This window comes from Myotis daubentonii, chromosome 12 (genome assembly GCF_963259705.1).
Source record: "Myotis daubentonii chromosome 12, mMyoDau2.1, whole genome shotgun sequence".
Taxonomy (NCBI): Eukaryota; Metazoa; Chordata; class Mammalia; order Chiroptera; family Vespertilionidae; genus Myotis; species Myotis daubentonii.
Window position 1 is genome coordinate 72,433,688 of NC_081851.1, and position 19,185 is coordinate 72,452,872.

Sequence of the window (19,185 nt, forward strand, 5' to 3'; positions counted from 1 at the left end):
GTGTACATCTCCTAAGAACATACTGTGCGATAACATGGAAAGTCCTGCTATAAACACAGATATTCCTCCTGTAAAACAAATATCCAAAGTTTAAAACCAAAGGACAAATGAAATAATGGAACCTAGCCCAGGTTCATAGAATGTTGGAAGAACTTTCGAGCTGTGTGCTTTGATTTGACTCCCATATCCTGCCCAGACTAGTTGCGCTGTCCCCAGAACATGCCTTGTAATAAAGGGGTCAGTTGGGAGTGGGCACCACCAGGTGCATTAAAAACTACCTCCATTTTCTTTGCTTTTCACTTGAAGGCTGGTCAGCTGAGGAGCCCAATTGCCCTTTTTGGTGAGATGAGCAAAGCCCTATCTGGCTTCATATTCCAGGTCCCTCTTGTGGCTCTAATTTATGACTTAGTCCCCATTCAGTCAGAGAAGGGACCAAGCTGGACCTCAAATGGGGCCTGAAATATGGAGCCAGAGTGGACAAACAGATGTTCCCTCTAAAAGTGTCTAATAACCAGAGATAAATGTGCAGAAACAGACCCTACCTCTTAGCTCATCTCCTTGTCTTAGTTTCACAGTAAGAGGTCAGCTACAGCTCCCTTCAGAGAAATCCATTTGTTGGTGGGATGGTTGAGTGGTCAACCACAAATAACATTCCAGGGCCTCATAAAAGTTGGTGGAGTAGGTACACATGTTTTACGAGGAGCCCTGCCCTTCTTCTCCTGTACAAACGGACTCACACCTACCTCAGGTCTGAGCAGTGCTTCAGGTCAGTGATACTGGGTACTAGGTGCTAAGCTCTGACCATGGTATCAATTGTATCCCTTGACTGGCACCATGGACACCTGGTTTTGGGTGAGAAGAATAACTCAAGCCTTGGAGTTGGTCTGGTTTATAAGCTGGTGACCTGTGTCCCATCCTGGTTTTAAAGCTATATCTAGGGCTACAACTGTACCAAAAGCCACACTGAGCAGAGGCCCCCAGGTTTAGCCTCTATACTAGAGTCTGACCTGAGGAAAGGGCAGCTCAGCAACAGCTCAGTTCCACCACCATTTCTCATGTTGCCCAAGTAGACTCCCCACTCCTTCTCATCCATTTGTGAGACCCAACTAGGTTGGCATGTAGGTCCCTGTAGAGCAGTGGGCCCAGGATAACCCCAGAAGCCTTAAGGCCCTTGTCCTGGGGCTGGGCTAGCTGGCCCCATGATGCATTGGGAAATTATGAGGAAAAACAGTAGGGAGAGATTGGAGTACTGCGTGCAGCTCTACTGAACTGAGATCAAGAAGCCTGGGGCAGCCAATATGTCTCTCTTTTCAAAAGAAGGCCTAAACTCTGAGGCCAAATTTAAGTGTCACTATTGGTGAACTCTGTAAGCTCATGAAGGTACCTAATCTTTCTAATCCTTAGTTTCATCTTTAAAATGGGGATCATGAAAGAAGGATAGGTTGAGGCACTCTGAACAGGAGTAGGAGGTGGTTCCCTCTTGTGTTACAGGACTGTAATGAAGATTAAATGAAATCATGTCTGTCAAGTGCCTGCACACAGAGTGGATAAATTGATTGTATCATGTTGACAGAAGTTAAAATGAATGAAGGATAATTACAATTACACACAACTGTGAAATACACACATTACTTCAGTGTGATATGGAGTAAAAAGATAAGTCCCAGAAAATAAAACACAACACGATACACTTTTTAAAAAGTTAGACTCAACTAAAACCAAATAATTTGCTTTCTAGGATGATAGTTTTAAAGAAGGGCAATAATAAACTTAAAATTCAGGATAAATTACATCTGGTGGAGAGAGGCAGGGGAAAGATGAATGTATTAGAGTTCTTCAGAAAAATGGAACTGAAAAGAGAGAGTGATGAGATTTATTATAGGAATTGTCTAGGAAATGGAGGCTGAGAAATCTTACTACCTGCTATCTGCAACCGGGAGAACCAGGAAAACAGGGTGGTATTTTGCACTTGAAAGCCTAAGAATCTGAAAGCCAATGGTGTAAGGCCCGAGAACCAAGAGTACCAAAGTCCAAGGGCAAGAGATGGATGTGCAGCTCAAGGAGAGGCCAGTTCTCCCTTCCTCCACCTTTTGTTCTATGTAGGCCTCAACAGATTGGCCGATGCCTACTTATATTGGTGAGGACCATCTGCTTGACTCAGTCTACTGAGTCAAATACTGCTCTCTTCTGGAAACACCCATTGAATGCTGGGAGACCCCAGTGGAAACCTAGCCTTCCAGGAGTCCTTCATCTGGTCCAGTGGGCAGCCGGCCATTTCTTAGCTGGGGCCACTACTCAAGAGAGCTCCCCCACAGAGCCATGAATCACTAAGCAACATCCCATCCAGCCACTAGAAGGGCCCTCCCAGAGGCTGTACAAAATGGAGTTTTTATTGAAAGAAAGGTGGGCAAGATATTAGCAAAAGAAAGCAAAGGATTATGTGTAGGCCAGGACATCTTTTGGAGAGGAGAATGCAAGGTTTCTATCACGCAGATCGCCTCCTCTTCCTATGGAGGGGATGGTGAGTGGGGGATGGAGAGGGCCCACCCCCACCCACTGACGGGTTACCTTACCGGCCCTTGACCAGAAAATTTCAGACTATTTAGTTGATTAAGATTCTATTTCTGGGAGAGGTTGAAATTGCAATGAGGTCAGGTATTGTCTAGGTTTGGTATCATGGACACCATTTGGGGCCCGTGGTTTTCTCTTTGATAGAATATGTGATACATTTTCCTCACAGAAGCCCCAGACTGACATGGGGACAGGAGATGTTTCCTGTCGCCTCATTACAGCTGACACATGCTTGAGCATGGGGTTTCCTTGGGTAGTCAGTCAGTAAAGTTTCCACTCACACCTGACATTGGGTTCCTCCTGCCTCCTTGGCTCTACACCATGCTTTCTCACCCACCTCCAGGTTTTGCTGAACCCCCTCCCCATGCCTGGGACTCCCTCCCCAGACTCTCTACGGAATATTTGGTGTCTTCTCAAGTCCCACCTCCTCTAGGAAGCCTTCTAAGACTTGCCAGCCCTCTCCTGAGCTCTGTCAGCCTTGACCATCTGTCTGCGCACAGTGGAGCCCCACTGTTCTCCATCAGGTCTGCTGTTCCCGCGATGCCTGACTCGGGCTCATCACCTCAGCACCATCAGCCTGGACCATCTAGTCTGCAGGCCCTCTCAGAGAGGGGATGAGTTTCCCTCCCCCATGAAAACAGGATTTGGTTGTGCTCCCCCAAGGAAGGTATGCCCCGCCCAGCCCTGGAGGTGGCCCTGCCTCAGGCCAGCCAGTAATTTCTTTGTGGTGGAAAGGGCAGGTTAGGTTAAGGCGAGACTGGTGGCCCTGCCTCAGGCCAGCCAGTAATTTCTTTGTGGTGGAAAGGGCAGGTTAGGTTAAGGCGAGACTGGACTTGGGGGCCAGAGGGACTGGGTTCTGATCTCAGCTCTGCCTCAGTCAGGCCTGTAACCTTAGTCTAGGGAAGTCACGTGGGTCATTGGGTCATCTCTCCCTCTCACAGGCGCACAGGAGCTCCTGGTGGCTGCGGGAGGCATTGCACACGCAGCCTCGCACACTGCCCGCACACTGCCATGCTCAGAAAGGTATGTTGCGTGGGTGAAGTTAGGTCCAGAGTCCTTTCCTGGAGCCCTGACCCCACCCTGCCCGGCTCTGCCCAGCCTGGCCTACCCACCTGCCCAGCACAGGCTAGCTCTCTGCACGACCTTGATTCTCTGATTGGACAGAACACACTTCCCGCCCTGGCCGGTTTGGCTCAGTGGATAGAGCGTCAGCCTGCGGACTGAAGGGTCCCAGGTTCGATTCTGGCCAAGGGCATGTGCTTTGGTTGCAGGCACATCCCCAGTAGGAGGTGTGCAAGAGGCAGCTAATCGATGTTTCTCTCTCATCGATGTTTCTAACTCTCTATCCCTCTCCCTTCCTCTCTGTAAATAATCAATAAAATATATTTTTTTAAAAAGAACACATTTCCCGTCAGCTTTGATTTCAGAGGGCTTGCCTGCAAGCAGGGCATTCTGTTCTTGGAATTTCTTGTTAAAATATTTCACTTAATTAAGTTTTTACAGCCAGCTCGGCTTTGTGTCTGTCAGAAGGTAGGGGCCCGGGCAGCCCTCTCCACAGCTCTCCGGGAGGCCAGGTCACGGGGACTCTGGGGAGAGGCGAGCCCAGGCCGGGGATAGCGCCCCTGGGTCTCAGGCATTCTATGCAAACACAGGTCTGGGATATCAAAGGGTGGACCACTGCAGGCCCCACTGGAGACCTCGGTGCCACCATACGGCTGCCTGAGCCCTCTTAGGTGGAAAGGTTTCTCAGCCCAGGCGCTACCCTGTGTCTGACCACAAACACAGACAGTCCAGAGCGAATAATGGGTGATTATAGCCACCTCTTAGCACCCCCAAAACTCCAGCCCACACCATGTCCCCTTCATTCCCAGGGCTCCTCCTTAGCCCATTCCCTGGCCTCTTTGAGCTTTGCTCAATCCCTTTCCCCTGAGGGCCTCCCCAAGTCAGAGCCGCTTTCCTCCTCCACCCACACCCACACCCACATGGTGACTGTCCTGCCTGACCTGGTCCTTTACCCACCCTCTCATCCCCAACCAGGGCACACCTCAGGCCACAGCTGGGGCACATCTGTCTCCTGCACAGGCCCAGCTCAGGGCCTCGCTGAGGCAGCCTCGGGAGGTGCCAAACTCAGTAGAGCATGGCCTTCCTTCTGCCCATGGAGTCACTGCCACGGGACAGGAATCAGTGGTCAGGGAGGAGGCAGAGCGCGCTGTTTCAAAAGGTTACAGACCACGTGTGCCTAACAGGCAAAGCAGGAGGCCACAGTGGGGAGGGCAGGTGCCCAGGTAAGCAGGTGAGCAGGTGACTTATGCCAAGTGTTCCCAGTAGAGATCTGGCTGCACCCAGTCCCTGGCATGGAGCCTTGGTGAACTCTACACAACAACCAAGCCAGTGCTCCCCTGTATCCCTCCAGGGTTCTGTCACGCCCGCCCCCGCCCCCCTCCCCCCCAAAGCTGCTGGAAAGCCAGGACCCACCCGACAGGGTGCGGAGGTGGTTGCTGCTGCACCCTTCCCAGCTGACCACCTGGCTGAGGACATACCCCGGCCTGCCCCGGGGCAGCACTGGGCCCAGGCGCTGCTTCTGTGGGCTCCTTCCCCACAACAGGACTTCCCTGACCCGTCCCGTATCTGGCCAAGGGAAACCACTGTGGCCCCTGGGTAATTCCGGGCTCCTTCTGCCGTTGCTAAGCGCCCGGCTGCCACCTGTCAGGAATGTGAGGTCAGGGATGTGGCAGAATGCGCTGTTTTCCCACACTCATATTTTAAAAGGTTACAGACCATGTGTGCGTAACAGGCAGAACATTAGGTCACTTGTCTCACTTAGAACAATAATCCGTTTTGCTAGGGGTCAGGTTGACACAAAGAATCTGCCCAGACCAGGTCTCTGGATGGGACTTAGCCCTCCCCTCAAACTAATGAAATTTTCAACTCGTGGGTCCTTGAGTTAATAAAGTGTGCCACACATCTGCTCCGGCCGCTGGCAGAAGAAAGCGCTGGGGTTCGGTTTTGAGATCCCTGACATAATGTTTGAGTGGCCTCCCGCGGGCGCCCGGCAGGACACCAAATTAAGGAAAGCCGCACAATGAATGTGTGAGAAAAAACATTAGTGTCTAAACACAGGGGCCAAGGTTCCCCGAGGGGAGGGCGCGCGAGGGGAGGCCACGGGATTACAGACAGAGGGTCCCGCGGGGCTCCGCTGGGATTTCACGCCAGTGGCCTACAGGTAATGAATTATTTTAAAGGAAATTGGCACCAACATGATCTTAGGTCAAGACGACAAGAAAAAAAAAAGAGCACGTTTTCTATGGCTGTTGAATTCAGTGCTAACGTACAATGTGATCTGTTCTGAACCAAATACAAAGCTGGGGGTGAGGCTATAAAACAGCCCCAAGAGAGATTAGGTTTCAAGCCCATGGACCCTGCAGGATCTCGCCACCTTGCTCCTGTGCCCCCACCAGGCTGGGGCCGGCTCAGGGGCCAGGGAGGAAGGAGCCCACGGCCCTGGGACATAAACTCGCCACCGGCTTTCCCAGCTGCCCACAGACGGAAAATCAAACTTAAAATTCTTCGGGATATGCAAACCCCCGAGACACGCACCCATCCTAGAGAGGAAGGGGAGAGGGGCCCCTTGGGGAAGGGGGAAAAGACTCCTTCATTCCACAGTCTGGCTCCCAGGGAATACCACAGTGTATGCTTTGAGGTCACTTTAAACCAAAGTGAGGCCGGGGTAGTTGAAGAGTGAGGGGCACCTGTCGGGCAGGCACCCCCATACCACTGCCCTGTATCTCCCCTAGTCCTGCCTGGTGGGAGGGGGTGGGAGGGGGGGGGTGCTGAGGGCTCCCATGGCCGCAGACCAGGCCCCAGGAAGGAACCTGAGAGTGTGCGGGCTGCGGAGGCACACGCCTGGGTGAAGTCAAGGCCACACCTCAGTCCTGGGGCTTGGCCGGACCTTCTGCTGCAGGCGCTCTGCTGGGGCACCAAGGGCAGGCAGGGGACCTCCTGTTTACTTCAAGTGCCTCCCATGTGCTTTGGGGCCTGCCCCATGGGGTCACAGAGGGCCGGGGTGGTGCGAGCACACGGGGTGAATAAAGGAGCCTGCACAGGGTCTCTGTGGCCAGCACCTTGAGATGCGCACACATGAGGAAGGGGTTCATAAAATGGCTTTGCCAGCAGCCCCCAACCCCACTCTTCCCCTTCCCCAGTGACACGCCCCCTCCCAGAGTCCCCCATCTCTGAGAAGCCTTCTCTGACCCAGTTCCCCTTTCCCCAGGGACCCCCGTTCCTCTGAGCCATCAGCCCTCTCCTCCTGGCCCTGTGGCCTGTGCGCTCCCCCTGGCAGGCCTAGGCCTCACACATCTCATCCCTTCTGAGCTCACCTGGCCCAGGTCCCTGGCAGAGGCACAGTTGGTCCCAACTACACAACTTCAGGGGGTGCCAGAAGCCCACCCTCCAAGGGAAAGCCAGGCTCCCTTTCTGGGTGAGAATCCAGCAAGTGAGAGAGGAGAAGCAGGGCGAGGTGGGGCTGGTCCCCAGGAGGGGCCACACCATGATTAATGATGCTCCCCAGAGGCTCCTAAGCGACTGCGCATGGCCGCCGTGGAATGCAGGGCGAGCTCCCGCTCCTAGCTTCCCGGCCCGCTGTGGGCCAGGCTTCCCACTTTCCGGGAGAAGATGTCCGTGCTTACCGTTTCCAGCGTTCAGCCCAGATCTCCCCAAAGGGAAAAGACAGCTCTGTCCCTCGGCCCCATCCTTCAACAGGGGACACAGAAACAACAGACTCCAGAGCCCAGACTCCTGGGTAGAATTCCAGCTCCCTCGGCAGCCAGTGGGTCCCTCAGGCCACAAGGCCAGGGCGGCGACCTGAAGTCAGTCCCATGTCGCACATCTTCAGACCTCTGCAGTCCCATCTGTACAGTGAAACAATCTAACCGCGTGATTTCTAAAGGCCTTCATGTTCTGTTAGACTGCGGAGGGGTCCCTCCTGTTATCATCATCATCATCATCATCATTATCATCATCAGGAATAATAATAATGGGACTCATGCATAGATTACTTCCTGGGTGCAAGGCAGTGTTAACAGTATTAGAGCAAACCCTTCTGTATTTTACAAATCGGGAAACTGAGGCTCACAGAGGTGGAGCCGCTTCCCTTTACAACTTATAAACAGCAAATTAGGCTTAAATCTAGCTCCGTGTGATCGCCAAAACCATGCTAGGAAACATACAGTATGCCATTTGTACAATACAAATGATGGCACCAATGTTAACAACTTCCCTGTGCCAGGCACACTGCATGGACGTAATCCCGTCTCGTCTTTACACCAGCTTGGCACAAGGTGAGGCAGGCCAGCCCAGGTTTACAGGGGGGTTATGCAACTTGTCTAGAGCCAACAGAGTGCCCTTTCTACCTGCCAGTCCGATCCTGGGACTCCCTTTACTGAAACGCTAACTCGCCTTAGCCAGACATGTTTTCCTAATTACATACCCAAGTTCATTATCCGTGATAGCAGAACTTCTGTTCTCTCCACGGGCACAAGGAAGGCTATTAAAATTCTGAAATGCATCTGGACCAATTGGTACATAGCTACTTCCACAAGCTCTTCATAGGCTCAAATAAACTCTTAAAATGTTTACTGTGACTCAGCTCACCTTTTACCACCTGTATAAAGACACTATGCATGGGCGTGCGCACGCAGATTCACATAGACCTGCACTCACCACGCGCGGCCTTTCTGGAACAGTTATGGAAATCCCCACAGGCCTGCATCACAGGACTTTACTCTCAGATGAACTCCTAGGCCCATCAGCTGACACCCCCAGGCCTGAGCGCAAATACAGCTCCCTCAGCTCCCTGCCTCCTACTCCAGCCAGTGCCACGGTGCTGATCCAGGCCCAGAAGTGGAGGGGGGCTCTACTCTTTCAGTCAACAAACATTTAATGAGCATCTGCTACATGCCAGATACTCTTCTAGGAGAAAACAAAACAAACGCAAATCTGTTCTTTGAGGTATTTGGGTCTCAGAACACTTATGTCCCTCCCAGCTTGGGCTTTTACCAGGGTAATTCCCAGAGATACCTACTCTCCCCCGGCCAGGCCTGCAAAGTCTGAGTCTGGTGGGTGCAGCAGCAATCGTGGTCCCTGCAGGAGAAGGCATCCCCTTAGCACAGGCCACAGGCTTGGGTTTCTCCAGGGAATATCTCATATAAGCTAAAATAAAACCCACTTCTTGCAAAGAACTCCCACCAGCCTGGGCCCTGGTTGCTGGGGGCACATGCTTCCAGGCACACACATGCTGTCTCTATTTCATTCCAGGGAGAGGGCCTGGGGAATTTCAGAGGTGACCCTGATGAATGGAACCCACAGGGCCTGCCTGCCAAGACCAACAGGGCTACTTGAAGACACTTCCAGCTAAATTTCCGTGCTCTGGAGTCCTCACCGGGGTTGCCGCCACGGGACCAAGCCACTCCCGACTGGGGCCACCTGCCTGCGTACAGCCTAAAAGAGACCTGCGCCTTTCCCAGCTTGCAAGGGTCATCCCACAACGTCTTCACCCCCAGCTCAGGACCAGGCACAGAGTAGTAACCCCATTTGCATTTGCCTTCGGCAGCATCAGTTCAACAAGGCAAGGTCTTTGTTTCAGACCCTTTCCTGCACCCCCACGTGTCCTGTCCATCCCCTCTCTCCTTGTGCCACCTTCCCCCAGGTCCACATCAGCTGAAGGGGTCAAGGCAGGCAGCCAGTTTGCTGGGTAGATCGCTCCTGCTTCCAAGGAGCTGACTTGAATCCCCCCCGATGCTCACCCCAGGCTCCTCTGCCCCTGCAGCCACTCCAGGGGGAGGAGGCAACATCTGCACACTGGCGGTCCCCAACCCGGGGAGGCTGCTGTTTTATACACAACCTTGAGGTGCAGGGAAGGCCCATGACTGGCTCCAAGCCAACCTGCAAAATTGAGCTAAAGCTCACAATGTGCCAAAAACGCTCAGCCCAAGACAGGAATTTACCGAGTGCTGCCCACACCCTGCGTATTAAGCTGACTGTGCATTCCCCACTGGAGGGAGGTCTCGTGTGGAGCAGCAGACCTGGGGCTGATCTCGGACCCCAAATCCTCTCTAGGTTGAGGATCTTCTCCCCAGACCTCACCACTCAACCTTGCAATTCAGGGGGGTCCCTGCCCCTGACAACCAGCTGGACACCAGCGGGCCTCAGGCAAGGCCAGTGGGAGAAAGCCTTGACGGCAGCATGCTGGACAGGGCTGCACTCCTGCTTCCTCCCCATCCTCAACAGGAGCAGAGCGGGATGGAAAAGACAAGAGCAAAATGCTGCTTCGACTCACCTTGGTGATCGTTACCATTTCCACCTCTCCTGGGCAGAGGTCCAGCCAACCAGCCCTGAGCCAGCTGGCCAGTTCTATGACCCTGAGCAAGTCATATGGGATTTCAGGCTCAAACGGACCTCAGGTCACCATAAACACTCCGAGGATGAGAATGGATGGTAACCCCCAGGCCACAGGATCCACATGTTTCTGGGAGATGCCAACACTGTACCAGCCACGCTCTCCTGTCTGCCCTCCCTCCACCCTGGGAAAGGAGGCTAGTGATGTGTTTTCGAATCAAGCCAGGTGAAGAGTGAGCAGGGGAGCAGGCGAGTGCTTGCCCACGCAGACTGTGAAACAGACGACACCGGCACCTCCCGAATCCCCTGGTCCCTTTGCCCCAAGTGAAGCCCAGGCCAGGAGGACTCAGAAATGCGCCTCACAGGCACCCCTAGCCCCTGGCTCCTTATTAAACATTTCCATGCTCATTTGGGCACAATCAGAATTTTTTAATCACCTTCCTGAGCATCAGTTTTGGGGGACAGATCATTTCCAGATGTGAGTGCACATACCAAAAAAAAAAAAAAAAAAAAAAAGCACCCTCATTGATTAACAAATGGTTTCTGGATGGAGAAGACATGTGACTAGCAATCCCCAGCTGAAACGTGCGTCAAGTTCTGGTCCCCCTGGGCTAGTCTGCCTCTTTTTAGCTGAGTCTCTTCTGCAGGCTGGCTCCAGATGCTCCTGTTTCAGAGCAGATCAAACAGGAGCTGGAGAAGGAGCTTTGGCCTTTATCAGAGTCTCTCTCCCACTGTTGCTAGCGATTTCCCACAGCCCCCAGGCTCGAAGTCCAGGGCAAGAGCAAATGATACTCGGAGGAAGACTTCAGAGTTTCGGATCAAACGATAGCTCTCTAGCCCCTGCAACACGCTGCCTGTGCGACCTCCAGGGAGGCACATCCCCCACCTGTTCTATTCACTCTTCACTTGGCAATTTCGCTTTGAAGATATTTCTAAATCACTTCCCGGGCACTTGTCCCCGATTAGCCTACGCTGAGTGTGCCCTTGTTTAAGGCAGACATTGCTAGCCGATGACTGCACACTTTCGCAAAGATCCTTCACGTGGCGCAGTAGACACCCACTGAAAATCTACTCCTGCCTCACGTGCCAAAGAGAAGCGTGTCCCTCGGGAGTCAAAGCTGGGTAAGACTTAGTGTCCTCACCTGAGCTGGTAATTCAACAAGCGAGGCAGATCCAGGCACACCTGCCACTGAGGCAGCATGAGACAAAGTCACACCTGAGTAGGGACTCCAGAGTCCCAAAGGGGGAGAGGGGTTACCGGGCTTGGTGTTTGGGGTCTGATGTAGACACTTACTAGTTCAAAGAGCGATCTACCCACCTAGAAAGAAAATAAGGGTCCAGAGAACTTGGGAGGATGAGCCAGAGCCCGTCGAAGCCACTAGACTAGACTCGGCACCCACAGCGGAGTCCTGGCCACGCGGGGACGCCCTCTGCTGCTTTCCCTGGCCTCTCAGGGCCCCCGCAGTTCTCTGGATGCTCCACATTCCATCCGGTAATTGGTGTGTTCCTTCTCTGCTGTGCACAGCCGCTATCACGTGACATCTGCATTACTCTCAACCCTCTTTCAAAGGGTATCAGTTCCTCCGGTGACCGTAAGTGAGTCTCAGTTCCTGCCTGTTTCACGGGGCCACTGGAAGGGCAGATGCGCCTATCGGAGAGGAAACACGTCTGCATCTTGGGCTGCAACCAAGCCACAACTTAATTTCCTCCTCTGGCTGGACTTCTTGAGAAGTAAATATGAAAAATGGGGCTGGGGGGACTCTGTCTCAGATAACGAGGCCGCGCTCTGTAGCTGGACAAACAAGGTGGTTGGCTGGAAATAAGACGTTCCTTGGCTGGCATCTCCAAAAAGGGGAAGATGCTTCCTGGATGCTATTTAAAGCGTGTAGTGAGCTCCCCCCGCCTCGTTGTGCTGCCTGCAGCAGCCTATAAAACTCAGGCAGAGTGCAAACGCAGCACCAGTAACACTGACACTAACGAAGCTAATGCTTTTCAGGTAGCAGTCATTGAGAGAAGCATTTGCCTGTGTTTTCTCATCTAATCCTCACTGCAACCCTCTGACGTTGATATTATCCCCATTTTTCAAGAGAGAAAACTGAGGCTCAGTGAGGTGAAGCAAATTACCCAAAGACACACAGCTAGTAGGTGATGCAGCAGGGATTTGAACCCAAGACTAACTCCAAAGGCCGTGGTCTTAATTGCTAGAGGTTATGCCTATGGACTCTGTGTCCATCCCCTGCTGGCCATCACATGCCCAGAGGATCCTGGTTGAAACTTGTCACCATAACAACAAGCATTTATTTGGGTCACAGTGATTCAAAGATTCTCAACAAATCCGAATTCCTTTCCGTTCTTCTTCCAGAAAGTTTGGGGGCCATGTTCTACAGGTGGGGCTTCTGACGGGCCAGGAAAGTGCAGGGGCTTGAGTCCCAGGTCTCTACCCCAACAGGGTTGTCATGGCTCTGGTGTAAGGACAGGAATGTTTCTGATGAGCCGTGGAGCAAGCAGGCTGAGAGGAAGTATGTGGCTGGTTACTGCCTCACACTGGGGAAGGAAATGCAATGTGAAGGCCAAAATACAGACCATTGACAATGTGCCACTTCCACAGCCAAAAAGCTAGTTATTCAGGCAAAGCAGAAATTCTATCTTGAACATACCCCTCTGTCACAGCCCAGAGTAATGACTTTCAAACACAAATATAAAATAGTAACACACGGAATGTGCCATGGACCTCAGTTAATGACTCGTTTTCACCCTCCAGGTATAACCATTACCACTGGCTGGCATTTCCAGCCGTGGTTTCTTTCCCTGCTTCCTATATACCTCCAGGGCCCAAGCCAGGGAGGAGATGGGCTTGTGTCTGTGCAGGCACTTCTGAGCTGGCCGCCCAAGAACTGCCAGGCTGGTAGGAGGGCTGACATCTGTTCTGTCCTCACTATTGTTGCCTGAATACAACAGCTTTTCCATGGGACAAGCAGCTTCTCGTTGTGCCGTTGTGGAGTCTCTGTGGGAGAAGAAGGGTATCTTTTGTCTTCTAGGGTATCCCTGCAGCCCTGAGCATGTTTTCTGAGTAAAACTGGATTCTTCAGGTACAGGACAAAGTTCCCCAGGACCATCTGTGGGAGGTCGTAGGCTTGTCTTTTCACCAAGTGTCCTTGGTCTTGGGGACTAGCCAGGCTCTAGAGAACCATCCTGGTGACTTTTGGCCTGAGGTTTCTATCCTGGAAAGTTGCTGGGATTTTAAGCTCCTAAGGCTCTCCCCGCCTCCCCTTCCTTGGGCCTGGGGCTCACATGCTCCTCTTTGTTTTTATTTACTTCTATTTTTTTTATTAAATGTATTAGGGTAACTGGTCAGTATGAACATATAGGTTTCAGACGTGAGTTTCTATGTTACAAGATCTGTACATTGCACCATGTTCCCACCACCCAAAGTCACATCTTCCCCTGTCACTCTCATGTTCTTCTTTATAGTTGTAGATTTGCCCTCCTGTTTCCTCCAAGATGCTTCTCGGACTCCTTCCCTGTGGTTACCCTCTTGCCTCTGAATTGGCCTTGAAACTAGGGCTTTCCCAACTATGAACTCAGCTTCTAGCCTGACTTCAATGACCTTTGCATGAGTAGAGCCCTTGTGGGGCTCCCAAAGCAAACAGGCTTTTTCTATTTATGCATAGCTCCCCTGCGCCAGACTTTATGTTGAGAACGGAGGCATAGCCTAAACATTGACACCGCCAGCACCCAAGATTGCTATAATGAAAACACCACTGAAACGCGTAAGTCAAAAGAGGGCACACTGGCAAGTAACGAGGGATCTCGTGACATCAAAGGGCAGAAACATAGGTAGGCCTTCTGGAAATCCAGCGAGGCACAAGAAAGCCCTAAAAACCCAAACCTGGCTCTCTCCAGCTCTCCGTTCCCACTCCTTTCTGTGTCTCTTGTGCCCCTTCTCTCTGCATGTGTGAGAAGGCGCTGACCACACAGTGACTAGTCCTTGGACCCTTATGAGAGTGTCCTGTGCTAGAGTTACAGGTTCCCAGCACATTAAGCCCTCTGCCAAAACCCAAATGTGAAGCAGAAATCACGTACAACAGAAGACACTGCCCCTTAAAGTCAAGGTTTTCCCAACTGAGAAGGTGGCTGTGCCCTGGCACAGAGTAGTCCCTGGCACAGAACGAGGGGTGGGACAAGACAAACAGAAAGATGAGAGAAAAAATGATGAGAACTGGTATGTGTGTTTGGGTGACCTGCTTGACAGGTGCCCCAAGTCCTCTCTCACCCTCATCCCTAATTGGCAAGAAAACTGGCCTAGCCGGGGTGGCCTAATGGTTGAGCATCGACCTATGAACCAGGAGATTCTGGTTCAATTCCCAGTCTGGGCACATGCCCGGGTTGCAGGCTTAATCCCCAGTGGGGGGCTTGCAGGAGGCAGCCAATCAATGATTCTCTCTCATCATTGATGTTGATGTTTCTCTCTCTCTCTCTCTCTCTCTCTCTCTCTCTCTCTCTCTCTCTCTCTCTCTCTCTCTCCCCCTCCCCCCCCTTCTCTTCCTCTCTCAAATCAATAGAAAAAAATTTTTTAAAAAAAAGAAAGAAAACTTCTCCCACCCAAGCTGCAGAGGCTCCATCTCCTGCTCCCTTTCCCACTCTGGCTCCATCCTTGCTCTCAGCACCTGCCACTTACAATGGAAATGCTTTAAGCTCCAATGCTTTCCCTTTACCCACACCCCAATCTGAGTCATAAAGACCCCTGAGCTATCAGGCAAGGACAGCAGACGATTCTTAGCAAGCAAGGTGAGGGCAGGGAGGAGTGTCTTATCATGGCTGAGACTGAGCCTCTGGTACTTTTTGGACCATCAGAAATGAATTGTCAGCTACAATGAACAGATAAGAAAACTGAGACCCAGAAGAATTAAATAACTTTACCAAAACAAACTAATAAATGGATGTACTAGTAAACCCAGATCATTTTCAAATAAGGATTTTTTTAAAGCTACAAAGAGCTGCCACCTACCCAAATTTGCTATTAGTTCATTGAAATGAGACTGTGCTCATCTCATCACCCTTCCTGGGTTAATACACAACATATCCTCCCCCACTCTTGATCTTTGACCTTTGGGGTGGCACAGGCATAGATACACATCTGATGTACACACAGAGACCTTGCATACCCACTGACCACAATGCACACTCATGCCCAAGAGGCACACTCCTACAAACTCACCTACTATGTTGGTGAAATCTCTGGCTCTCTCCTGGCGAAGGGGAGCCTGTTTTTGGAAATGGCTCCTGAAAATCCAGAAGTTTTGCAATTATCCTTCTCTATTAATTTGCAAGGAGACAAATTCTTCTCACCAATGTAGAAACAGCCTTAGGCTATGATTGTGCTACAGGGAAAGGCTAGCTGACCAGTGCTCAGTTACTGGGGCCAGCGTAAACAGGCCAACCAGCTAGGGCATGTCCTGTTTCCCACCAGGAGAAGTAAAGGGAGGATGGAGTCTGCCTCCTGAAAGAAGTGGGGGATTTTTAAAGAAGAGGGGTTTTTTTTTATAATAAGTTGAACGCTTTGTGTATATTTGTAACAGGAATATTGTGAAAAATAATCATTAATTTTTTTCTTTTGATTTTCCCTGTAGATGACCTGCGAATGTGTATATGGGTTGGATTTGGGTTGGGTGGGTGGGGTGGGGTGGATTGGGGTGGGGTGACTAATATTCTTATAACAGGAATGCATAGAGAAAGAGTTAATATTCAGCTCATATTATTGAAATACGATTTCACAGTAAGACAATAGGCCTAAAAGTGAGCCTTGACAAGAGAAGAAAGGATGATCTAAATCACTCCAGCTTCTATTCACCGCAATGACCATCAAGCAGGCAGTGGGAGTGGGGGGGGGCAGTATTTACTGAGCCCCTTCTCTGCCCTATTCCAGAAGAATTGTGTTATCCTCCAGAAACTTAGAGGAAAGCGGGAGAGGACAAATAAACAAAGGACAATATTAGGGATTGGCAGTGCTATGAAGAAGATAAAGTTGGGTAATGTGGTGTGTGTGTGTGTGTGTGTGTGTGTGTGTGTGTGTGTGTGTTAATTACCTGGGTGTTCAGAAGGTCCTGTGTTACTTATGGAGGTCAGGAAAGACTCACTGACGTGGTGACATTTCATCTGAGACCCGAGTCAGTAGTTAACAGCCGAGCAGAGGTCTAGAGAACACTGTTCCAAGCACAAGTAACAGCAAGGCCAAAGTTCTGAGACAGAAACAAGTTTAGAAAACTGGAGAGAAAGACAAAGGATCACTGCTGCCTGATTGTTGTGAATTAGCAGAATGGAGAACTAGGAAATAGGAGAGGTTTACAGAGAGTCGGTTCAATGGATTTGGGTTGGGTGGGTGAAGACTAGAATAATTCAAATTCTATTCTTATTGCACCAGAAAGCAATCTGGTTTTTATTCTGGGAGTGATATGGTCTAATTTATACTTTAGAAAGATCACTCTGACTACTGTGTTAGGAGAATCAGTCTATGGCAGTGTTTCTCAACCTTGGTCTATGGACATTTTGGGACAGGCCATTCTTTGTTCTGGATTGTCCTGTGTCTGCTAGAATTTTTAGCAGCATTCTTAGCTTCTATCCACTATATGCCAAAGCACACCTCTCCCAGTAGAAACAACCCAATAATGTTTTCCAAGATTGCCACATGTCCACTGGGGGACAAAATCACCCCCAGAGGAGAACTTCTGTTCCATGGGGACACTAATTGAAGCAGGATTCCCAGTTAGGAGGCTGTAGCTATGGTCCAAGGGACAGAGATGGCAGCTCAGATGCCTACAGTAACAGTGGAGATGGTGCGAAGTGTTTGGGGTCCAAGATCTACTTTGAAGATACAGCCAATGGAATTCGTTGATGGATTGGCTGTTGGGTGTGAGAGAAAGAAGAGTCAAGATGACTTAAAAGTTTGGCCTGGGCAACTGAGTTGACAACAGTGCTGTTCACCAAGATAGATGTTGGGGAGGGGGTGCAGCACAGACAAATATTTCTGGGATTGACTATGTTAATGTTAAGATTTTTTTTTAGACATCCAACTGTGAAGAAGGCAATCAGATATGCAAATCTGGAGTTCTGGGTAGAGATCCAGGGAAGAGGTGAGTATAAATTTGAGAGGAAGCCACCCATCGATTGAAGACAGAATATAGAATTTTTTCTGTAGTGAAGACTGGCCAAGAGATTGGCTGAGGCAGGTACCATGTCGATGAAGGAAAAGATAGAAGTCTAACCTTTCCCATTCTGAGGGATTAGGAGGAGGGGGAACACACAAAGGTGAGAAGGGAGGCTCCAATACAGGGTGTCCCCCAAAAACGTATACACACGTTAACAACTGATAGCTCAATTTTTAAAAATGAAATATATTTTAATAAACACTACCTTTATAATTATCCAAAGTGTGTGAATACAGTTTTGGGGGATACCCTATATATTGGACAACTGGAGGGGAAAAACAGAAGGATGGGTCTTTTATCCTATTTCCCAACTGGGACTCTGGGTTCATTTCTCTTCAGAGTCCACTTTTGGACCAACGTGGCAGCAAACACACCAAAGTAAACTTAATTGAGAAACCACGGGCATAGTGCTAGCTTGTGTAAGAAGCACCCTTCAAAGCCTGTGGCAGTTGAGCTATCACCAAGGCAGAAGACACAGCCAGGGCACACGGACCTGCCCTCCAACATTATGTCCACCAGCACTGACCCAACTGGGTTCATTGGATGGGGAGCTGGGGGTGGGGGAGTGGGAGGTATAAATAGCTAATATTGAACACTTGTGCCCTTCAGCTGCACCCTGCAAAACATGGACTGCCTACTTTTGATTTATGACTTCGTATTCTCATTTTATTGAGACACATTCTCTGTACATAAAATCGGAACAACTTGAAGTCCATGCCTACCTTTTAATCTCGCAGTAAATCAGAAACCCAGGCCCCTGGCCCTGGCCTTGGCTTTGGCCCTTGCTCTAGAACCTGGGCAGCGTTCTTACCTCTCTGGATCTTCCTTTCCAGGCTATGAAGGGATTAAACCGGATGCTCTCTATCAGTCTTCCAACTTCGCCAACTTGGGCTTTTAAGAATGACCGTGGTACCAGAGCAGGATGCCCACTGCCCTTCTTAACTGTAGACAGCGGGGTGATGATTCAACCAGCCACCCCTCTCCTGGTCCTTAATTCTTTGATCTCCAGGAAACTTTGGGTCTTGTTTCTCTCCTGGATGTCATTCTTAGCCCTGCAGAGCTGGCCCTGGGGATTGGTAAGATTTGACAACATTTCCCCTGGCGGTCAGGGAAGCCCATCTGAGAGAACCCTGTTTTTCTTCTCCGGGTCCCTCAATGCTCCCTTGAGGCCAAAGGGAATGACATCACAACAAAACAAAGTTGCCAAGACATACTCTACAAAAATGTCCTCACATGGTTACATTTTCTGCAAATTACAGCGTTTGGAGTATAAATCAGAGTAATTGTTTAAATCAGAGTGACTGTTGAAACAGATTTCCAGTGATCAAATCAAAAACGCAATCATTCTTGCGGTTCCTCCGGTGCTTGGAGCCCCACATACTTCTGAAACTGTCGGTTGTCAGTTACCCGGAGTGTTTACATTAACATGCTGCCCGAACAGAGAAAATATATATTTTAAGAAGAAAATGTGAATCCAGGGTTACAAGAATGTTTCTGAAACAGCTAAGTCATCTTGTTTCAAGTAAAACCAGATGTTTGCATCAAGAGAAAGCCAATCATTTCTTTTAATTATGCTCAATGGTCAGGCCACCAGGAATACCCACATGTGTACACATGAGCCGGTGCAAATCAAAGGCTTTGTGACAGAGAAAGCAATCAGCAAGTCCCAGACCACCAAATGGCATCCCCAGCACCAGCTCTGGGCACTTTCCGAGTTCCTACTCTGAGAGCCAGAGCCCCGAGCAAGGCCAGGTCCAGGACTGGGTTCTCTAGTCGAGATGAAGTTGTGCACAAAAACGGCCTCGACAGTTAAGCTGTCCCCTTACGTGTGCTCCCAGGACGCTCCTTCATCGCCAAGTCTCAGGACAGTGAGTCAAGGCTGAGCCCACTCCCCTGGCTTCATCCTGAAGGAGACGCAGTGGGGACTCACAGGCTAGCCTGCTTCTCCGGGGGGTGGGGGAGCCTGAGTCCGTGAAGACACCTGTTAGCTTGTCCTCTGCTCAGAGCCACTGTGAGG